At 42.8% G+C, this 22208-nt stretch overlaps 1 long non-coding RNA gene across 1 annotated transcript; it reads right to left on the bottom strand.

Annotated features, from left to right (window-relative positions):
• Window positions 1–10596: 10596 nt before the first annotated feature.
• Window positions 10597–21593, bottom strand: LOC310688365. The gene is made up of 3 exons (XR_014516897.1): window positions 21488–21593; window positions 14595–14674; window positions 10597–10628 (listed from the first exon to the last, which is right to left on the bottom strand). It is a non-coding gene; the product is annotated as an uncharacterized lncRNA (long non-coding RNA).
• Window positions 21594–22208: the final 615 nt, after the last annotated feature.

The raw sequence follows: 22208 nt of genomic DNA, 5'->3' as shown, positions 1-22208 counted from the left end.
TCAGTATACTCTAACAGTTTGTCTTGCCATTCCATTTTTGTTGCCACAATTTCTTTTTCCCAGTTTTTAGCAATTAGGATCCTTGCCGCTCCTGTAGCATAGAGGAATATTTTCTGATCTTCTCTTGCTATACCTGCGTCTGTTATCCCTAGTAGAAAAGCTTCTGTATTTTTAAATAAAGTTATACTTAAACATTTTTAAGCTTGTCATATACTATGTTCCAGACATAGTGAACTGCCAATTCTATCTGCAAGCTGGTCTGCAGAGGAAAACCATGTTCGTTTAAAGGGGGGAAATATCTGTTTGCAGGTGCAATTTGACTCTAAGCTGTGCTCCCAAATGGACCCTTTCGGCTGATTGGAGCTTGCCAATCGGGATGGGGAGAAATCCGATACAGTTCTTATTTAGAGACAAACTTGCTGAAACAATGTATGAATCAAAACACAGCCATCTTTTTGAAATTCGCACTTCTCTGAATTTTGTACTGCAGTTCTCCAGCCAAGCCATTTGCATGAAAACACATATGCTAGGGTAAAACGTGCATATAAAAGCATATATTAGTGAATATGATATACAGAAGCATATTATATTAAGGAAAGCTGCTTTGAATAAAACATGTATACAGTGGTACCTCGGGTTAAGAACTTAATTCGTTCCGGAGGTCTGTTCTTAACCTGAAACTGTTCTTAACCTGAGGTACCATTTTAGCTAATGGGGCCTCCCACTGCTGCTGCACGATTTCTGTTCTCATCCTGAAGCAAAGTTCTTAACCTGAGGTACAATTTCTGGGTTAGCGGAGTTTGTAACCTGAAGTGTCTGTAACCTGAAGCATCTGTAACCCGAGGTACCACTGTATTAGGGGGAAATGCATATAAAAACATTTATTCCCTGTTTAGGGAAGCTTTTAATGTTTAATAGGTTATTGTATTTTAGTGTTTTGTTGGAAGCCGCCCAGAGTGGCTGGGATACACAGACAGATGGATGGGGTATAAATAAATTATAATTATAATTAACAGAAATTTGCACTAAAAGTTTGAGGAATTTTCATAAGGACTATTTGAAAATTGTTTTGGGAATGTAGAGAAGTGAACTTAAGCTTTGAACAATGAAGCACTGAGAGACTTATATAGATTTACCACTCCCTACTTGTGAAGGAACAATTGGGAGTGCACACCCAATAGTTCCTTTGCAGCCATGTCTTTACCTGTGTCACACTTGACATTAAATTATTATTATTATATTTTATTATTATTATTATTATTATTATTATTATTATTATTATTATTATTATTACCCTGCCCATCTGGCTGGGTTTCCCTACCCACTCCCAACAGAATTAAAAGGACAATAGAACATAAAACATTAAAAACTTCCCTAAACAGCGCTGCCTTGAGATGTCTTCTAAAAGTCAGGCTGTTGTTTATTTCCTTGACATCTGATGGCAGGTGTTTCCACAGGGTGGGCGCCACTACCGAGAAGGCCCTCTGCCATATGTCAGAAGGTGTGGGGCAGGTGGTTGTGGTTTGAGGAAAATGTCCACACAGGCCAAATTAGGCTGCTTTTGCTTCTGTAAGCGATGCTTGATCCTATTGTTACTTTCCCGAAGTTTTTCAGTACACAGATTCTCAGTCAGGAAAAAGGTGGGATATCTGCAAAGGGGTCTCATGCTTCAACAATCCAACACTGTTTTGTTCCCATCCCCTTCCAGGAACAAAATGGAAAGTACCTAACAGAGAATGCATTACAAGATTTCATTTTTTTTGGAAACAAAATGAACACCCTGTTATTTTTTTCAGTGTCTCTGGCTCTAAACAGTGACACTCTGGAGCACTAAACAAGGCTCTGCCGTTACTGAATTTAATGTGGCTTGATTACGTTCTCACTACAATGCTAAAACTGTAATTGGAACAGCAGGTGAGTACACTGTAAGGAGGCACTAAAACTGAAAACCTTCAAACAGAAAATATATCCGCAAGGACACAAGAAATTCATTAGCAAGTAGGAAAAAAATGAAAACAAAGTTTCTGATATTGTTGTTAAAAGATGAATTAATTAAAATGCTTTCACCCAATTATCCAATTGATATGTTTCATTTTTTAGCAAACTGTTAGACAGAAGCTACCTATTTTTTATCTGGTGTGCAAACCATGCTCAAATTTCATTTTCCTGGCAAGAAAGCAAGAAATTTACCTTCCTCACACAGTTAATCCCCTGGAATTTACTGGGTACATTGTTAGATATCTTGAGCGAGCACAATTAACTCTCTTTTGGGGAAGATCATTACTGGAAGCCCAGTAAGTATTCCAGTGCATGACATCAGCCATTGCAAGGAGGATGCGAACAGAATAGGAAATGTGTTTCAAGTATTAAATCCCCTTATTTTGTACATTTAAAGGTTTAAAGGTTTAATCGGAAATCTGCAAGTAGAAGAAAAGTGTAAAGACTCACAACCTGCCCCTCCTTTTTTGTGATGTTCAGATAGTCAAACACATTCAACTGCGTGTATTTTTTATCCATTATAAAACAAAGCAAAAGCAGCCTCAGAGGCTGCAAGTTTAAGTGCAGGAACATCTGGTTAATGCTACTACTGCTACTAACAACAATAAAAAATATTATTTGTTCCCCCCCCCCATCTGACTGGGTTGCCCCAGCCACACTGGGTGGCTTCCAGCATGTACAAAAACATAATAAAACGTCAAACATTAAAAACTTTCCAATACAGGGCTGCCTTCAGATATCTTCTAAAGGTTGTATAATTCTTTATCTCACTGACATCTAATGGGAAGGTGTTCCACAGGGTGGGTGCCAGTACCGAGAAGGCTCTGTGCCTGGTTCCCAGTAACCTCACTCCTCACAGTGAGAGAACTGCCAGAAGGCCCTCGGAGCCGGACCTCAGTGTCCGGGCTGAACAACGGGGGTGGAGACACTCCTTCAGGTATACTGGGCTGAGGCTGTTTAGGGATTTAAAGGTCAGCACCAACACTTTGAATTGTGCTTGGAAACGTACCATGTGGGCGGGAAGCCGGATTGCTTAATCCTTTTTCCTTCCGGCCAATTTCCACTTTAGTTCCGTACACCCCCATGCATTTAAAGTGCACGTCTTCCTCCAAAGAATAATTGGAACTGTAGTTTACTCCTCACTGAGCTACAATTCCCAGCACCTTTAACAAAAATCAGTTCCCAGGATTCTTTGTGTAGTGGGAACGTTCACAAATGAGGCATATTTTCTTCCTGTAAGCAAGAATGGTGCGGTTACCTAGGCTATGCCCCAACAACGTGTGGAACAGCTGATGAACTTCTGGTATTTTTCCTTCTGTACTCAAAAAAAGTATGAACAATTCTGATGGGATCCCTCTTGCATTAATATAGACACCAAAACTCCACAGATTGCAAGGAGCAACATGAGTCAGTTGCTTCCTTGCAAACAGTCAACCAATATAACCTTCAGTCTACAAAACCATTCCTCCGATGATGGCCCTAGTTGTCAGCATGGGATTAAGTAATGAAGCTAGGATCAAGTCTTCAGGCATTTCACGCACAAACAGGGCTACTCTCATTGGTTTCCATGAGGCATGCATGGGAGAAATGTTTACTGGAGTGGTGCTGGAGGAGACTCTTGAGAGTCCCATGGACTGCAAGAAGATCAAACCTATCCATTCTGAAGGAAATCAGCCCTGAGTGCTCACTGGAAGGACAGATCGTGAAGCTGAGGCTCCAAGACTTTGGCCACCTCATGATAAGAGAAGACTCCTTGGAAGAGACCCTGATGCTGGAAAAGATTAAGGGCACAAGGAGAAGGGGACGACAGAGGACGAGATGGTTGGACAGTGTTCTCGAAGCTACAAACATGAGTCTGACCAAACTGCGGGAGGCAGTGGAAGACAGGAGTGCCTGGCGTGCTCTGGTCCATGGGGTCACGAAGGGTCGGACACGACTAAACAACTAAACAACAACAACAATTCACTCTTATTGAGAGAGGAAACTCAGAGCCATGTGGAACTGTCCCGGGTTTCCAATTTTCCAGGGATGAATCCAGCTCCCTCCACTTCACCACACATCACGAGTCTTCAGAATCAGTACTCATTGTCAGGTACTCCTGAAACTCAGGTATTAGTGGAGTATCTTTGTATCCTGTTGGCCAATATGGGTTGTACATTCAACACCTCATCCTAAAACGATTGCAACAATTATTAGGTCAGTTCAGGTTGCCCAAGAATAAAGCAATCTAACCATACATCAATTCCCCGCCCCCAACATTCTGAATTCTGCTTTGGTCCACATAATAAAATAATCACACAAACAGTCCTTGAAATATTGATGGAGGGTTCATAAAGAATGAATATTGCACTTTTTATTTTGAAGGGCTGTCAATTGGGAGAAATGATTCTGCTTCTGCCTACATTTATTTATTTCTATTTTATTAGCTCGTGTTCAAAATACAGTATCTCCCCATGGTGGATTACAAAGTGTGATATATATCTGTATACCTGGCAAAAGCTGCAGGGAAATCCCCCATAGACATCAGAAAATCTCCCAGATCTGTCAGCCTGAGAGCTGGTCATAGTAATGAGTCTTTCATCCCTGCAGGGGTTTAAAGTGTTCAGAAGATCAATCTGAATCAGATAGTGATCTGACCTTGACAAAAGAGTCGCTACTGGCTCCCCTATGCACAGATAATTCCCCCCACACCCGGTACAGAAAACAAGGTCCTGAGTATATCCTGCCCATTATTTGAGAGAGGTCCATGGTTGCCATGGGGAGCACAAACTCCTGAGCTAGACATGTAAGTCCCTACCTGCCAGGACCACTGATCTTGGGGTCCTCAACACCATATCCATCAGCTCAAGATGGGGGACTGTTAGGAAGCAAGGTGGACAGAACCTTAACAGAATTCCTACCTTCCTCAGTTTCCCAGCACTAAGTGCAAACCCTCAAAATCTGTAGACTCCTATGTAGGGTATCTGAAAAGAGAGATGCTATCCTGACAGCTTGTAAGCACTCAACACTCCCCTTGCCACTCAGACCACACCTGGAGATTTACACAATCCTCATCATCCAACTATTTCTGCCAAGCAAGCCATGTCAGCACGCTCTTCCTGAATTAAGATGGCCAGTAGCTTTCCATCCATCCATGGCACTGACCAGCAACATGGTTTACAACTAAGCCACCAATAATCTTAAATTGGGAGGCAGGTCAAAAGCGGCCATGGTGCAGAGATGTATATCTTGGTTGACAACTCTGTCCCCACCACCACTGGTGCACCCTGCTACTAGGGAGCCCTTTGATGGCCCCCTCCCCCTTTGAACCTCCTACATCATTTTGACCTCCTAAAGTAGCCTAACTAGAATACCAAGACAGGTCCTAATTAAGTATCCTAAATAAGTAAGTACTGAGCCCTTAGATGTCTATGTCCCTCATTGATGCTCTCACCAATTTTCTGGCGGATCTCTTTTGCTGACCTGGGCACTAGTATGTGAGTATTTAAAGAAAGACCAGTTGGGTTCCATCCCTTGTTTGTATGTTTGTTGGGGTTGGGGGAACAGACCAGGAATTAGGAAACCTAGGGAGTCTTCTTAAGTACAGTGGAACCACGGGTTGCGAATGTGATCCATGTGGGAGGCACGTTCGCAACCCACAGCGTTCGCAACCCTCAGCGCCGTGTCTGCGTACACGCGGGTCGCGATTCGGCACTTCTGCACATGCACAAAGCGTGATTTAGTGTTTCTGCGCATGCGCGAGCGCCGAAACCTGGAAGTAACCTGTTCTGGTACTTCCGGGTTCGGCGAGGTGTGCAACCCAGAAACAAGTAACCTGAAGCGTCTGTAACTACCACTGTAGTAAGTTCTTTCCCAAGCTTCCTGGTGCTGCTGCTTATTTACTCTCACCTATGCCAGCCCATGAGGCTATCCCACCCCTATCCCACCATATGAACAATGAATATTGTTCATATTCACTTGCTTAATAATAATTCATTTATTTATACCCCACCTATCTGGTTGGGTTTCCCCAGCCACTCTGGGTGGCTCCCTACAGAATACTGAAAACACGATAAAACATCAAACACTAAAAACTTCCCTAAACAGGGCTGCCTTCAGATGTCTTCTAAAAGTCGGATAGTTGTTCATTTCCTTGACATCTGATGGGAGGGCGTTCCACAGGTGGGCACCACTACCGAGAAGGCCCTCTGCCTGGCTCCCTGTAACCTCACTTCTCGAAGTGAGGGAACTACCAGAAGGCCCTCGGAGCTGGACCTCATTCTCCAGGTTGAACGATGGAGGTGCAGACACTCCTTCAGGTCTACTGGGCTGAGGCCATTTAGGACTTTAAAGGTCAGCACCAGCACTTTGAATTGTGCTCAGAAATGTACTGGGAGCCAATGTAGGTCTTTCAGGACCAGTGTTCTGTGGTCTCAGCGGCCGCTCCCAGTCACCAGTCTAGCTGCTGCATTCTGGGTAGCCTCCTTCAGCTGCTCTGGGTTCATTATTAAATTGGAAGTGGTACAGGACTGAAAATCTTTAAAAAGCCATTCTCATTATTTGTGATGTCTTTAATAAGAACGGAGGCAGCACAAATGTTTAAATAAATGGTTCAATGAACTGTCATTTTCTTTTACTAATCACAGTTATTAAAGGAAGCTCTTGGTGTTTTTATTGTGTTTTCAATGGGCACAGAAAATCTGAGTCTGATATTGACCTTTGTACATCATGCTGCAAATTGATTTTGATGACCTTTCACTCTGCTGTAATGAGGCAGGCTGTATGCACATTACACATCCTTCTGTCTCCCACTGCTCTCCAATTGTCTAGTTCCGTGTGCCTAAGACTCCTCTCGCCTCGCCTTTGTCTTTGTCTCTTTGTTGCTGATCAGTTGCCGTAGGGCTTGCTTTTCCAGCACGGTATCTAAGCTGAAGTGGAATTTGCTTTTGTGTAAAGGAGAGCTTGTTTTATCCCCGAAAGCTTTTCCAGTTTGAAATGATTTCAACAGGTTTTCCACTCGACTATCCTGCTTCTGAGTTTTAAGGCAAACGGCTTGATGGTATTATATTTGTTGTCGGGTTTTTGTAAGTTGCCTTGGCTATCCTACATGGAAAGGAGTCTGATGTGTGTGAGATTCACAGGGAAGCCACCATTGCACCCAGAGACCTGCCAGCTCCTTTGCCTGCAGAGTGTGCCCTCCCTAAAAGAGGGCACGTGTTGCGGTGAGACCTGGAGACTGACCTCCTGGTTGTGGGTGGGTATATTGGACAGCCACAACACCCGATTGGTAGGTCCCTCGTTGCTGGGTTTAATCTGGCCAATGGGGAGCTGTCTAAATGGGCCGAGGGACCTATATATACCTATGCACATGACCCAGAGCTTCCTCTTTTGGTTCGTGCATCGGAATACCCACCCACCTCTCCCTGTATTTAGGGCATTTTGTGTTTGACCTTGCTATGCCGTCGTGTGTCATCTGTCATTGGGACAGGGGCACGGCAGGAATTTTCCCCACTTGGCTGATTGGCTGTAGCCATTTGGGTTTCGCCTGCCACGTAGCAAATCGTCACAACTTGTAAGGTTGCGGATAGGCTCTGGTTCAGGTGATAGGGATGGGAGAACGCTCTCACCATCCCTATGTGAAGGGTATTCCCTTAAAGGAATCCAGGGACTCAGCTTGGTTTGGTCAATCCCCGAGAGGGCGTTGTGCCCGTGCCTGAGTCCAGGGGAGCATCTGGGGAGTGGACATAGTCTGTTCCACGCTTTCCACCTACCTCAGGTGTTCACCCTTGGCTGACCTATGATAGAGCTCTGGGTCAGTGCTACCTGCAAGGGTGCAGGTAGATAGTCGAACCAGAGCCTATGCAACCACTCACTTTTCTGTAATCAATAAAGTTGTGGCCTAAATTCTGCCAAAAACCAAAACTAAAATTTGAGTCAAATGTATGTTTATTTAGGGGGGAGGTCTCTGGGTCTGAACACGCAATGGCTGCCTATTAGTTTCTGAGTCCAATATAAAGGTATTCTCACTGAATTTTAAATCCCTAAACAGTTCAGGCTCCAAATACAGTCGTCAGCCATTGAAATAATCTTAGAGTGCTGCAACCCAGTGACTTGATTGAGGGCCTTCTCAGTTGTGGCACCCTGTCTGTGGAATTTCCACACTCTGGGGCCATAACAGTCCTTGTCTTCACTCAAGTTTCTCCAGGCACACCTTAAAGACCTTTGAGCCTCCTTGAGGTTGTCTCCAATTGTTTTTAATGATATTTTATTCCTTCTGTTAATTTTGTTGCACACATTTTGTATGAGGTGCACTCTCTCTCTCTCTTTTTACAAAATGAATAAACAAGTAAGGCACAGGGAAATTTGGGTTATAGGACAGACTGTGAGATTGTTTACTTGCTGTTCTTTTAAAGGTTGGATAGGTTTTTATGGTTTGTTTTAACGTTTTGTTGTGTATTTGTGTGATTGAAATGCTCTGGGATTTTTTAAAAAATTAAGTGTGGCATATAAATGAATGTCATGAAAACAAATTATTTACAGACTATGGAACTTATAAATGAGTTTTATATGTTTTGTTTTACAAGAACCAAGGGATTTAATGAAGGAAACTAAAATGAATCTGTGATCAGAATTTTTTAGATATATAAAAAAACAGAAGACAGCTGTAACTCATAAAATGAAATGCTGTGGGGGTTTTCATTAAAAAAAAAAATAGGTAGAAAGCAGCTCTAATATGTCCATATGTGGTTAATGTGCAACGGACATACATTCACAGTATAACTGGCCAGAAGAACAGGCACTCCCCTGTACATACCTCCTGCCTTCCCTTTCTGCCTCCTCTTCCACCCCATCTGGTAAAAATGAACAAATTTCTCTGCAGGCATGTGCCTGCAATGGGAAGCTTCCCATTTGCAGCATCTGTTTTCAGAGTGGTTTGCTAATTTTCCTCAGATGAAACAAGAGGAGAGAAGGAGGAAGGAAGTAGATGGGTTGAAGCAGCACTCCGTCCATTTAACTATAGACCGGAGCAGTTTGTTTACTCCCCTGCTGAAGAACTAACTCACTTGATCCCGCCCCTTTTGAAAAACCACGCCTTCAGCTTTAGATGGTACCAAAAATGAGATTTTCTTAATCCACTATAGAGAAAAGCCCTGTGTAAATAACCTCGAGTGTGTGATTCATTCTGCAACAGTTTTGCCAGCAGTTGCCCAAGAGTAACCTTCTATCTTTCGGGGCTCCTTTTCATTTTCTCATCTGGAAAAGGCTGAGACACGTTATCCACGAGGGAGTCAGTGGCTTGGGCCAGCTGCATTCAGAGGCCATTAAGAACCATAATTCTTCCAACCACCACCTTCTCTCCGACAAGGTTAACTGTAGTCTATAGAACACACAGGGCAGCAAGCCATTGATGTCCACAAAAATAAACTCCATGTCAGTTTCCTTGTTCCTTGATACCAATTACAGCAAATCCAAAACTGTATAGCCCTCCATAATACATCTTACTCTCAAAGGCATAACTTTAATAATGAAAAACTAGTAATAACTAGCCTTTCAATATACAGCTTCTGGATTTCTTTATTTACAAGTCCCACTCACAACAAGAATGCTTTTTATAAGTATTTGAAAGTATGGGGATTTTTGCAGGGTGGGGGGGTGTCAGCGATTGTGCTGATCAACCTGAGATTTTAAAATCCCAGTAGGGTGTGTGTTTTTCATTTTCAATTTTGGGAGACGGGGGAAACACATAAATTTCAATGTTAGTATGATTTATCTGTCAACCCAGAGTTGTAAACTAAAAAAAAAAAAAGTATTTTAACATTGAATAGATTTGTGTAAATTTATCAAGGTGAAGTTTTGTTCGCTGCTAGATCAGATTAACAAAAGCACTGCAATTCTGAAGAAGATGAGCATCACCTATGCATGGATAGGTACAGATACAGATAAGTAGGGACGCTGGTGGCGTTGTGGTCTAAACCACTGAGCTTCTTGGGCTTGCCGATCAGAAGGTCAGCAGTTCGAATCCCCATGACAGGGTGGGCTCCCATTGCTCTGTCTCAGTTCCTGCCAACCTAGCAGGTCGAAAGCACACCAGTGCAAGTAGATAAATACGTACCACTGTGATGGAAAGGTAAACAGCGTTCCCATGTGCTCTGGTTTCAGTCACGGTGTCCCGTTGCATCAGACGCTGGCCACTATCTGTGGACAAATACCGGCTCCCTCAGCCTGAAAGCGAGATGAGCCCCACAACCCCATAGTCGCCTTTGACTGGACTTAACTCTCCAGGGGTCCTTTACCTTTTATGGTGAGAGGCAAATGATGTACTCCAGGACAGGCACAAGTCGGGGCCAAAGGGCAGGAGCAGACTTCATGGCTCAAGGCAAGCCAATGGTGGCCTTCTTAAAGAACAGGCCATGGAGTCTGCTTGGCTCTGGGGGTGACAAGTTGCTCAGACTGAGGAACGAAGCATTGGGCCACAGTTTTATTGATTCAGCCATGCCTCAATTGGCTGGGCCACACAGCACCTAGTCATTTGGTGGGTGGTGATGTAGCTCATCAGGGAACAGGCTGATAACTCGTTTTGCCCAAGAACTGCTTTGATTACGGAGCTCCCCATGGTCTGGATCTCTGAAGCATCTCTCCACATCTCAGCTCTGAAAAATTAATAATTATAATTTGGACTATAATTTGGTCTTTTTTATTTTAGTTTTTTTATTTTAATTGATGTATTATGATTGGATATATTAATTGGATGTTTTTTATTGGAAAGTCAATAAAAATGATTTTAAAAAAAGAACTGCTTTGATTACGGTGGGATCAAGCTAATACTACTACTACTACTACTAATAATAATAATAATTGTATTTGTATCCCTCCCTCCTCGGCCGAGGCTGGGCTCAGAGTGGCTAACATCATAAAAACAGCACAATATGCATAAAAACAGACATCAGTTAATTAAAATACATCTTAAAATTAATTCAGACAAGTTAAAATCTGGGCAGGTGGCAATTATCAGGGTGGAATTGAGAGTGGTTAATACTTGCCAGGACCAACTGTTTCCACTGATCATACAAGGACCTGTGAGTGGGTTGGGGGCCTCCTTAGGGCTTGTTTTATTTTATTATTATTATTATTTTAATTTTTAATAATTTTTTATTCAATACAAGTTAAAATACATACATATTCACAACAAAAGAAAATACAAAAGAGAAAAACAAATACATCTATCCAAGGCAAAGGAATTAGAGAATATTTTGTTTTATACAAGGGAAAGTAAGTCAAACTGCATCCTGCCCAAAGGCCTAGCAGAACAGCTCCATCTTGCAGGCCCTGCAGAAAGATATCAAATCCCTGGTCCCTCGTGCCAGAACCTTTTGGGGCCTCCAGAATGTCCCTATATTGCAGGAGGGATTCAAACACACACGATAAATTTAGGCTTGCACAGTTCAAGTGAATTGAAATGCTCTGTCACCCTGGCACAACAAATCCACTTTTTAAAAAAGAGGGGGGTTTGTGGTTAGGGAAATGCACTGATTGATGAATGGGAAAACATATAACCACCATGCAAGCAAATCAGGGTGAATTCAGAATGAATGTTCATTGTCGTATAACCTCTTCTCATGGGCGTAGCCAGAATTTTTGTTAGGGGGGAAAGACTTTGCTGGGGGGGGCAGGACTTGTGTTAGGGGGGCAGAACCAGCGTGATTGGTCAGTTAGTTAAGTATTTCTATTGTTTTACTTGATCTGCGGCGGGGGGGACTGTCCCTTGCCCCTCTCGGCTATGCCCATGCCTCTTATTAAAAAATTCAGAACGAATGCTCAGTAAAGACTCGGCAGAGTCTGAACTCCCTGAAAGATTTGTTAGGGTGAATGCTCAATAAATAGGTCATCTGGAGGAGCTCTTATATAGCACATGAGATGTGGACACGAAACAAATATAGTGACTTGGGTATATAGAGCTACTTTGGTACGTAAGCCTACAATATTTCAGTAATGCTGTTATTGAATTCTGTTTACTCTCCTCTGCCTTGGACAGCAGAGATTCTAGGCTATATCATAAACCATTTAAAAAGCTCCCCTCAGTTTTAAAAGTAGTTTTCTATGTGACATAAGGAACTATTGTTCAGCAGAAGAAATTTAAAGTCCCCTTGGGTGTATGGAAGCAGTTTCCCATGGGTGGTGGTAGTCATGCTTCTTAAAATGCAGCAAAAACAATGTATGAATTTGATGCTCGCTGGCATTGTTAGTAAGTCCAATGTTGAAGCTCTGTGGGGTAGGGAGGAAATTGATTGACCTCATTTTCTGACTTTCCCTGCTATAGCTTAGACTCTGACTCAATATTGATAGATCTTTGGACAGGGAGCGAAGCCATGCAATCGTTATTGAAATGCAAGCATGCTGCTTTTAAAATCTAAAAGTATAAAAGAACAGCTGCTAGCATGAGAAACTTGCCATTTCTACTCAATCCGATACTGGTCAGAGTACAATTTGAACATCTCTTGCAGAATTTACATAGAGTAAATTCTCTATAAATAGCACCTTCTCCACTAACAATAGCAGTGGCCATCTATTATTTGATCAAGGGTACTTTTTAAACAATACTTTAGGGGCTTTGATCTGGCTATGCTGCTGAAAGACTGCAGGTTGCTGGCGCAGAATAGGTTGTGCCCCAAGAGAAATCTCTCCAACTGCACACAGTTCAAAATCCATTATGATTGTTCCACAGCCAAACATTTGATGCGCTGATCAATGTTGAGGCTCGAGAGTGCAGAGAAGGAAGAACCGTGTTTGCTGCTCTCAGCTGCTTTTTATTTGCCCCAAATATGTGGATTTTTAAAAGAAAAGAAAAGAAGGAAAAGCAGTTTGGGAGGGGGAATAGAGAGAGAGAAAGAGAAGCAAGTCTCAGAACTAAGAGTGTCTGGGGAGAGAAGAAAGTCTCAGAACTAAAAATAAATAAATAAAACTGTTCCTTTGTCTTCAAGTCTTATGTGGTCATCTGTATAAATCAAAAACAGCAGACTAATGTTGCATGTACTACACACAGCACCCCTAAGGAAAATTAACTTCTTTCAGCTTTTTGAAGGCACATGAACATTACTTTATGATTATTATGTTTATGATGGTGGTTTTGAAGCAATTGAGAAAAACTACTGAATGAAAAAACACCCTTGGAAAGTTAAGTCTTTCATTCACTAGAAGCAGATCAAGGAGAGAGAGAGCCAGGACCTTAGATAAACAGAAGGGCTTTTATTGTTTATGGCCATATTCCTCCCACCCCAACTACAAAATACACATAAAACAAAAATATGGTCATCAGAGACAGATCGGCTTGGAAAAATGGGGTATATTGATATCAAACTGTGCTTCCTCATGAGCCACTTGCGTATATGCCATGTGACTTTAAATGCTCATCAGTTTTACCAAAAACTTCATACAGTTGCGTACAATAGACCTGACTCTGAGTAAGTCCTTACAACTTTTGCAGGACCTTTTTAGTAGTGGTGCCCTCCTTATGGAAATCTCTGCAAAGTTCTCTTTGTAAAAAAATTAGCTTTGGGGGACTTTTGCATGCTTCCATTGTAGAGTCCAGGACATAAACAAAGACAAAGGGGGCATCTGAGAGCACGCCAAAAAAATAAAGGTGCTTTTCAGCGATATAACCAAAGTGAATCTGAAACTAAAAAGTCTGTTTCAGGTCAGCTCAAATTGAGTTTTGCCTAGTGCATTGCCATGCAGTGTCCTGTTGGTATCTAAGTCATCTGTGTTGAACTCTGCCTACTAGACCTCCGTCTTTGGGGAATTTGTAGCATCTGATATGGTCCGGAGCTGGTCCTCTAACCCAGTGTTTCCCAACCGGTGTGCCGCGGCACACTACTGTGCCGTGAGACACCGGCTGGTGTGCCGTGGGAGGGAGGCGGGCGAGTCGGGCGGCGAGAGGCGGCGGCGGCGGCGAGGATCCGCGTCGAGCCGGGGGCGGCTCCGCGGTGGTGGTGCTGAGCGGCGGGGCAGCTCGCGCAAAAGGGAGGAGCGCGAGACAGCGGAGGAGGAGGAGGCCGGCATGTCCGGGCAGCAGCAGCAACAGCAGCAGCAGCAACTCCCGGCGACGGCTCCTCCTCCGCCCGCTATCGCCGCCGCCGCCTCAGCTGCCCTCGCTCTGCTGCCTCCTCCCACCCCGGCAAGGGGAAGGGAAAAAACGTTCACTTTTGTGCGTCCCCCCCCCCCCGCGTGACGCTGCGCGCTGACGTCACGGGGCGGGGCTTTAATGGTGGTGTGCCGCGAGATTTTTTTCCGGTAAGCAGGTGTGCCGTTGCCCAAAAACGTTTGGGAAACACTGCTCTAACCTATAGGGCGAACCTTAATAACTAGCCTTCATTTAACTTTTTACTATTTGACACCACTGCCTGACAATTTATTTGACACCAAGGCCAGCCACCTTCCAAAAGAGGAAAATCAGCTGCCATGGCGCCGAGGGACTTGTGTTCAATGGATTGCTTTTCGGCATGCTGCAGTCTCTCATCTTGAACTGACATTATACTCCACTCGTCACTATCAGTGTCAGAAGTTATATCAGCATCTGTAGCGGCAGCTGCATCTTATGGATGAAAAGTCTCAATGTTTACCTTAAAATGCCAATCCTCCCACACAATCGACATTCATAGAAGGGCTCCACCATTCATTTCTAGCGGCCCTGAAGATGTGTCTGGAATAAATGAGGCTTGCGGAACAGTTTGAATGTGGGACAGTAGTCAAGACGCCAAGTATTTTGGTTTTGGAAATGATTCATCCTCGTTGGATGCATGGCTACAATAAGCTTCTTAGCATTGCACTGCAATCTGAGGAACAAGTCTCAGAAGCTTTTGGACTTTTATTCAATAGGCATTGACTTTTTTTGGCCAGCCTGAACTGAACAGACCCACAGTGAAGGCACTATCTGAACTTGGCATCAGATGTTCAAAGTATTGGCCATTGGGGAGTAAATTAGGCTATGGTGGAAGAGAAGAGAAGAAGAAGAAGAGTTTGGATTTGATATCCCGCCTTTCACTCCCCTTCAGGAGTCTCAAAGCGGCTCACATTCTCCTTTCCCTTCCTCCCCCACAACAAACACTCTGTGAGGTGAGTGGGGCTGAGAGACTTCAGAGAAGTGTGACTAGCCCAAGGTCACCCAGCAGCTGCATGTGGAGGAGCGGAGACACGAACCCGGTTCCCCAGATTACGAGACTACCGCTCTTAACCACTACACCACACTGGCTCTCAGTCAGATTGTTGCATCTCAACTTGCCCTTTCCATGTAGGTTTGGTGGTACAGCATCTTCTTTGTAAACAGAAGGAGAAATGTTTGACTCCTAGTTTCTCCAGGTAAGGCTGGAAATGGTCCTTGTCTGAAATCCCTGAGAACTTCTACCAGTCAGTGCACACAACGATCCAATGATCTCGGTCCACAGCATCTTCCTATTTCCCCAAGTTCACAAAAAGTCAGAGCAGATGGAATAGGTCTCAAAAAGACAATAGCCCCTTTCCAGTTGTTCTTTACCTGTAGCTTCTCCATGTTGAAGAGGGCAGTGGAATAAAGGGAAAAGAGAACTAAATGGATATATAAGAATATGCAGGGATGGTGGGGAAATCAAAGGAACCAGGGAAGGAGAAGAAGGGAAGTTGTAAATGATTGTAAAATATGTATGAGGGGAATGTTGATTTCAATGTGAACATGGTTTTCAAAATTGTAATCATGAAAAAATATATTTTTTTTAAATGTATTGAAAAATGAAGACAAATCATGCTCACCTTTCAGTTATAGCATCTGCTCCCCACTTCTTCCTCTCTCATGGTTTATAAACATCCAGAAATAATTATATCCCGACTCTAAAAGAACTTACTATAGTCACTAAGGCTGTATAATGAGAAAACAATGGGATACTGGGGGGGATATCATTCATTCTGGTGGGATAATGTTAAGCAGCTTTATCTCTTCCATATGACAATATTTTTGTCTCCACTTTTACTTCTATCTTATATGTTTGGGGAATGTAAGCATGTAGTTATGGTCCTGGCTGGTTTCTGTAACATTATTGAATGTTTTACAACACCGAGTACACTTATCACCCATTTCAAAATGGAAAATAATGTGGATGACATTGCTATTCAACATTTCTTGTTCACTGGAAATCGGTCAGGTGCAGATACTTTTTCTTTTTCCTTTTTCCAGGCCACACAGATATTAGAAAATTAGACTACAAATTCCCCACATCACCTATAGGACAACCTGGAAGTCCAGATACTTTTCATTACCCACTGAGAGGATGAAATCTTCATCTATAATTGAGCATAGCTTTCTGAAAAGCTTTGATAAGGCATTGTGTTTTTCATGCAGAAAGAAAGGAAATGGATTTTCCTATGGCAAATTGATAGCAGAATCATTCACAGAGTAGGAGAAATGTATGCTACCAAATAGCCATATATCAGCTTATATGTATGTAAGAAATATCTAGGTACTATATCAGTGAATCCATTAGCATAACTGAATTAACAAAAGAAATAAATAAATCAAATTTAATTATGCATAAGAAGGCCCCTTGTGAAATGTCTGATGTTTGACTCACTGTTGACATTCCTAGCTCATTTCCATTTCCTCACTTCCCTTCTAAAATGAGCTGTGATTAGATTTCAAAGGAGCAGTTCTCCAGCATTTCCCAAAGGCAGCCGCCATGCCACATAGCATGCTTCAGAGCCCATAACCTCTGCATATGCACAGAGGTTACCCTCACATCAAAATGCTTTTAAAATAACTTAACTGACAAGAGAAGACCATTTCCTTTGCAAATTAATTGTTGGGTTGTATTTTGATAAGGTGTAATTTTTACGGAGATGAGGATTTCATTTCAGGGGCTGAAAGGTAAACATTCTGCCCCCCTCTAATGGGCTCTTGCTACATGCAGATAGAAAGATGGGTTCTAAAACAATCACTTCTGAATTTGTATCTTTAAGTCCCATTGTACACTCCCTTTCATAGCTCAAGTACAAACTAAGTACTTCTTTGTACCATGTTAAAATGGGGAAATGCTGTATTGCACCGCCAATTATTAGTGGCACACAGTGCTTTTTTTCTTAAAAAAATGTTTAGGGGTACTCTCATTTTGACTCAAGAAAATCACCATTTTATAGTTCAGATCGGGAAAAATAAATACAGTAAATGGATAAAAGTACAAAGATTCACAAAATGTTTAGGGCATGGGTAGGCAAATTAAGGCCCAGGGGCCAGATCCGGACCAATTGCCTTCTAAATCTGGCCCACGTACGGTCCAGGAATCAGTGTGCTTTTACATGAGTAGAATGTAAAAATATAAGATGCATTTTATTTAAAATGCATCTTTGGGTTATTTGTGGGGCCTGCCTGGTGTTTTTACATGAGTAGAATGTGTGCTTTTATTTAAAATGCATCTCTGGGTTATTTGCGGGGCATACGAATTCTTTCATTATTTTTTTCAAAATATAGTCCAGCCCCCCACAAGGTCTGAGGGACAGTGGACCGCCCCCCCTGCTGAAAAAAAGTTTTCTGACCTATGCTTTAGGGCAGGGGTCTGCAACCTTTAAGACAAAAAGAGCCACTTGGACCGAAGGGGAAAAAACTGGGAGCCGCAAAACCATTGCGACATTTAAAACAGTGGGGAGTGTTGGGGCACACAATGCGCCTCCTCCCCTCGCTAGTATACACCCCAGAGCCGCGGCAAAGGTGTAAAAGAGCCACATGCGGCTCCGGAGCCGCGGGTTGCTGACCCCTGCTTTAGGGGTACCTGCACCCCCCGGGGGGGGGGGGGAAGCACTGGTGGCGTCCATGATTTTCTGCAGGGTTTTCTTTTTCAACTAGTGTCCAGATTGGGCGTTGGGCTAAATGAAACTCTCAGTCAAATGTAACTAAAAATCACCCCCTTCTTTATAGAATCAAATCTATAAAAACAGCAGTTAAGAGGGCTATCACAAAAGTTTAAGAGGCAGGGAGACCCACACCAATTCTCCTAATGTACAGACCTCCCTATTTTCCAGGGACAGTCCTGGATTTACAGAAGCCATCCCGGTTTCTGATTTGATCCCTAGAATGTCCCATTTTTCCCTAGGACGTCCCTATTTTCATCGGATAAATGTTGGAAGGTATAGAGTTATTTGACCCCCAAGCCAAAGAGGTAAGTAACTAGACAACCTTTAGAAGACATCTGAAGATAGCTCTGTATAGGGAAGTTTTTAAATGTTGAATTTTTTTAAAAAATGATATTTATTAAAAGTTTAACAATTACAAAAAAAGCGGGGGGGGGGAGAGACAGTAAAGAGTTACAATACATCAAGAAAATTAAAAAAAACAGAATAAAAAAAGGAATTCAACAATACAAGTCAATAAAAAGAAAAAAGGAAAAAAAACAAAACACACAATACAACAAAACCAAAAACAAAAGCAGAAAAAAAAATTTAAAACCAAATCCGATATTCCCAAATCTTTATCTTTCATTAACTTGTTTCATTGACCTCCTCAGGCCTCCCTTTTTTGTATTCTAGATTTTAATTATCTCAGCAAATCCTTTCCATCTTTCACTATATTCTGTCATTAATTTACCTTAATTTATTTTAACCTTATCTTACCATAAAAAGCCCTAAAGCTTTAAACTTAAAACTTATTTATACATAATTCCTTAAAGCATTTCTACTAAAGCCAAATAATTTCATTCCAACGTTTTTCTAACACTCATTAATTTTACAAAAATTCTCTAAATGAATTTTTAAACTTTCTTCTAATCTTCATCCATCGTCTCTTCTTCCTGGTCTCGGGTTTTGTCAGTCCTTTCTACCCCTTCCATCTAGTCCATCAACCTGGTGACCTTCTATCCGAGGCTCTTAAGTCTTTTCCATGTCCCTTCTGCAGGTCTTCTTCATATTTATACCTGCACTTTACTTTGTCTTCTGCTGATCTTATTCTTAATTTCCTTCCTTTCTCACTGAGGGGTAGATCTCGGGGAGACTCCAACTTGACAGTATCTTTATCCCTTCTTGACAGGTCAGCCCATCCTCCATAGTCAGCACTGAAATCCAAAAGATATTTGAAGGCATATTTCAAAGTCCCTCCAAGGTTAAGGGCCCCCACAACTCCAAACTCCCCCTGGCCCAAAACCAGATCCCAAAAGTCAAAACATCCCTGCATAGGCGGATCTATCCAGCTTCCCATCTCCAAACCAAACAGTACTCCATCTCTCCAAATCTGACTTTCTCCAGGTTCAGTCGTCAGAGACAACAACTTATGTTCCTGCAAGGCCGCGACTCTCTCCATTTCTGTTACTTGAGGTTCAGCCACAACCTCCTCCTTTGTCTTCTGCACAACTTGCTCCATTTCTATTACTTGAGGTTCAACAACAACCTCCTCCTTTGTCTCCTGCACAACTTGCCCTGTCAATGCAGATTCCTGGATTGGTTCCTGCGTGGTTTCTATATAGGTATTCACTGTTTGTCCAAAATTGCTAACTGCAACAGTCATCAAATCCATCTTCTCATGTAGCTGTTCCAGTAAAGCACTTGTCTTGCAAAAAGCAAGCACTAAAGCTTCTTCTGGGCACATTCTTATTCAAGGTCAAATGTCTGGTTCTCACGATCTTAATCTCCACAGCTGTAGAATTTCCCAGATCGACTCCAGCAACAGTTTCACAAGCTCCCTCTAGAGGAAACAATTTCTGTTTGTATCCGCCTTTTAAAAGCAGATCCGGCAACAAAATTCCTTTCGTTTTTCAGATATTTTGTTCCTTTTAAGTGCAAAAAGAAACATTGGAATCAATATGTTTCTCTTTTTTAACTATCTGTCAAAAAAGCATTTTTTCACAGTCGATGAAAGCATCTGTCTCTGACACCCCGTTCCCAGGTTCAAGACGGTGGAAATTTAACTTTCTTTACTCTCTCTCCTGCAGGTTTAAACAGTCTAAGATTCCCCCCCCCCTCTTCTCCTGCTTCCAAGGGGGGGGGGGGGGTTGGTAGTTTTAACTGATGGAAATTTAGTCCTTTACAAGCGACTTTCCAGACTTTAGCTTGCAATGTTTTTGCTTCAATCTATTTACAAAAGTGGAAGGCGGACTTCCTGTTTAGACCTTCCCGCTTCGGTGCCAAATTAAGATGTTTTATAATCCAATTTTCCGTTCTACTCACGGGTAGTTGTTTAAAGTTCAATTGTCCACAGGAATAAGTCAGCGCTCTCCGGCAACATCAATGCGGCTTCACTCCGTGAAAAGAGCAGTCGATTCGAAGCACCGTGCCGCTCACCCCACGTCGCTCCAGATCCCCGAAACCGGGTTTCCCCGCGAGTAGGGGAGGCGCTAAAGGTGCCAGCCGAATCCCACGTCCACAGGCTTCTCCTGCCTGTGGTTTTTAGTGGGTCTCCGCCTCGCCGTGGCAGTCCAGACCCTAGTTTCACGAAGCGGATTCCTCCCGGTCAGAGGAAATCCGCCATTGCTGGAGGCACTAACCCAGAAGTCTAAATGTTGAATATTTTATTATGTTTTTATATATGTTGGAAGCTGCCCAGAGCGACTGGGGCAACCCATCCAGATGGGTGGGGTATAATAATAATAATAATAATAATAATAATAATAATAATAATGGAATAGGATTTCCCTGTTTCATCAGAGCAATGTTGGAGCGTATGCCATGGACTGCTTCTTCCTACAGTCACTAAAATGGTGGTTTGGTCCCTGTTTAAATGTGCATGCGCCTCTCACAGGAAACAGTGCTGTCTATTTATTTATTTGAAGCCTGGTGCCTTTTGTCCCCTCCTGAAAAGTAAACCAGGTTCTCAAAAATCTACAAATATCTCTCTTTAAGAAGTAGGATCTCTTTTCATAAGAATAGCTGTGAGGCTTCCAGGAGCACAATGAGTGGTGGAATCACACTGCTCAGTCCGAATGGGAAAAAGGAAGCTTTTGTTTTAAAACACCAGAAGGAGGGAGGTGGGGAAAACCAGCCTCCTTCCCCCACCCTTTTCTTCCTCTGAAGCAGGCTAGAACCGAAGCTGTTTTGCCATGAATTCCTAATTTGTTCGTTTTGCACCCTCCCTGTGACTAGATCGAAAGACAGTGTTGGATTCCCAAAGCAGCGTATCTCACTGGGGTTGGGATCCCCCCACCCCCACATCCAGTGTCTGAATGGAGGAGAGCTAGGACTGTATTTCCAGAAGAAAGTCTCGCGCTGGCAGCTCCTTGCTGAAGAATGAATACATGCCAGGAGCATAGACCATTTGTCTGCTGATTAATACAGGCCCCAGGGGACCGGCTGTTGGCTCTCATTTCATTCCTCTTTCTCTCACGGCGAAATCTTCCTGCCCACTCCCGTTCCTCTCGGCTTCAGAGTAGCCCTGGTTCTCATCTCCTGCGTTATTTAAATCTGCTGTACAAATTAAAAAGGGGGCTTTGATATTGTCTGAAATGCGTCGGCTTGCCTTGAAGGTTAAAGCTCGCACGCACGCACACACACACACGCACGCATACGGACTCACAAAGTAGCCGTTTTCATCTGGAATGCAGCCCCGCTCATAAAGAATGCACTTGGTATTCACGAGAAGCATGCACGAATTCCCATAAAGAGTGCCACTGTAATTTAACGCCATTGCTAAAAACAGTGACGGGAGAGAGGGGAGCACTTAAAGCAAAATGTCACGGTCGCAAAATGGATGGCGTGTCGTTTTGCCTGTTGTATGCAGGGCTCGACTTACAAGACTTTCCCCTTTGCGTTGGTCGACTCTCCCTCCGTCGAAAAGCAGAGAGATATTTTACTGCTCTGAATACGCAGCGCCATTGATACAAGGCTCTCAAGGGTGGTGGTGATGCATGCGCATTTTATACACCTATTTTTCTCTGATATCTAATAAGAAATGTGTGCTTACTGCAATAACCTTGCATTACTCATGCTACTCCTGTGAGAGACAGAACACTCTGAAAGAATCCAGGAACTGTAGTCACCTCTGAGCTGTCTCTCTATTGTGTCTGCATCACAATACTTTCCAGGATCAACAAAGAACCTTGTGGCACCTGAAAGACTCCCAAACAAGAAGGTGGCTTATATTTTTATGCTGCAAATATACAGTGGTGCAGAAGGAGAATATATATGAGAGTCACTTATTAAAGATTTCCTCTGACCCACTTCCGCTTATCATAGGAGGATGAAATTGCACATGTATCATGATACATCTTTCCATAGGTAATGTGGTAATTTGTAGC

This window comes from Podarcis liolepis, assembly GCF_965112155.1.
Source record: "Podarcis liolepis genome assembly, chromosome: 11".
NCBI lineage: Eukaryota > Metazoa > Chordata > Lepidosauria > Squamata > Lacertidae > Podarcis > Podarcis liolepis.
Note: the sequence above shows the minus strand (reverse complement) of the source record. Positions and strands in the feature narration are given on the sequence as shown.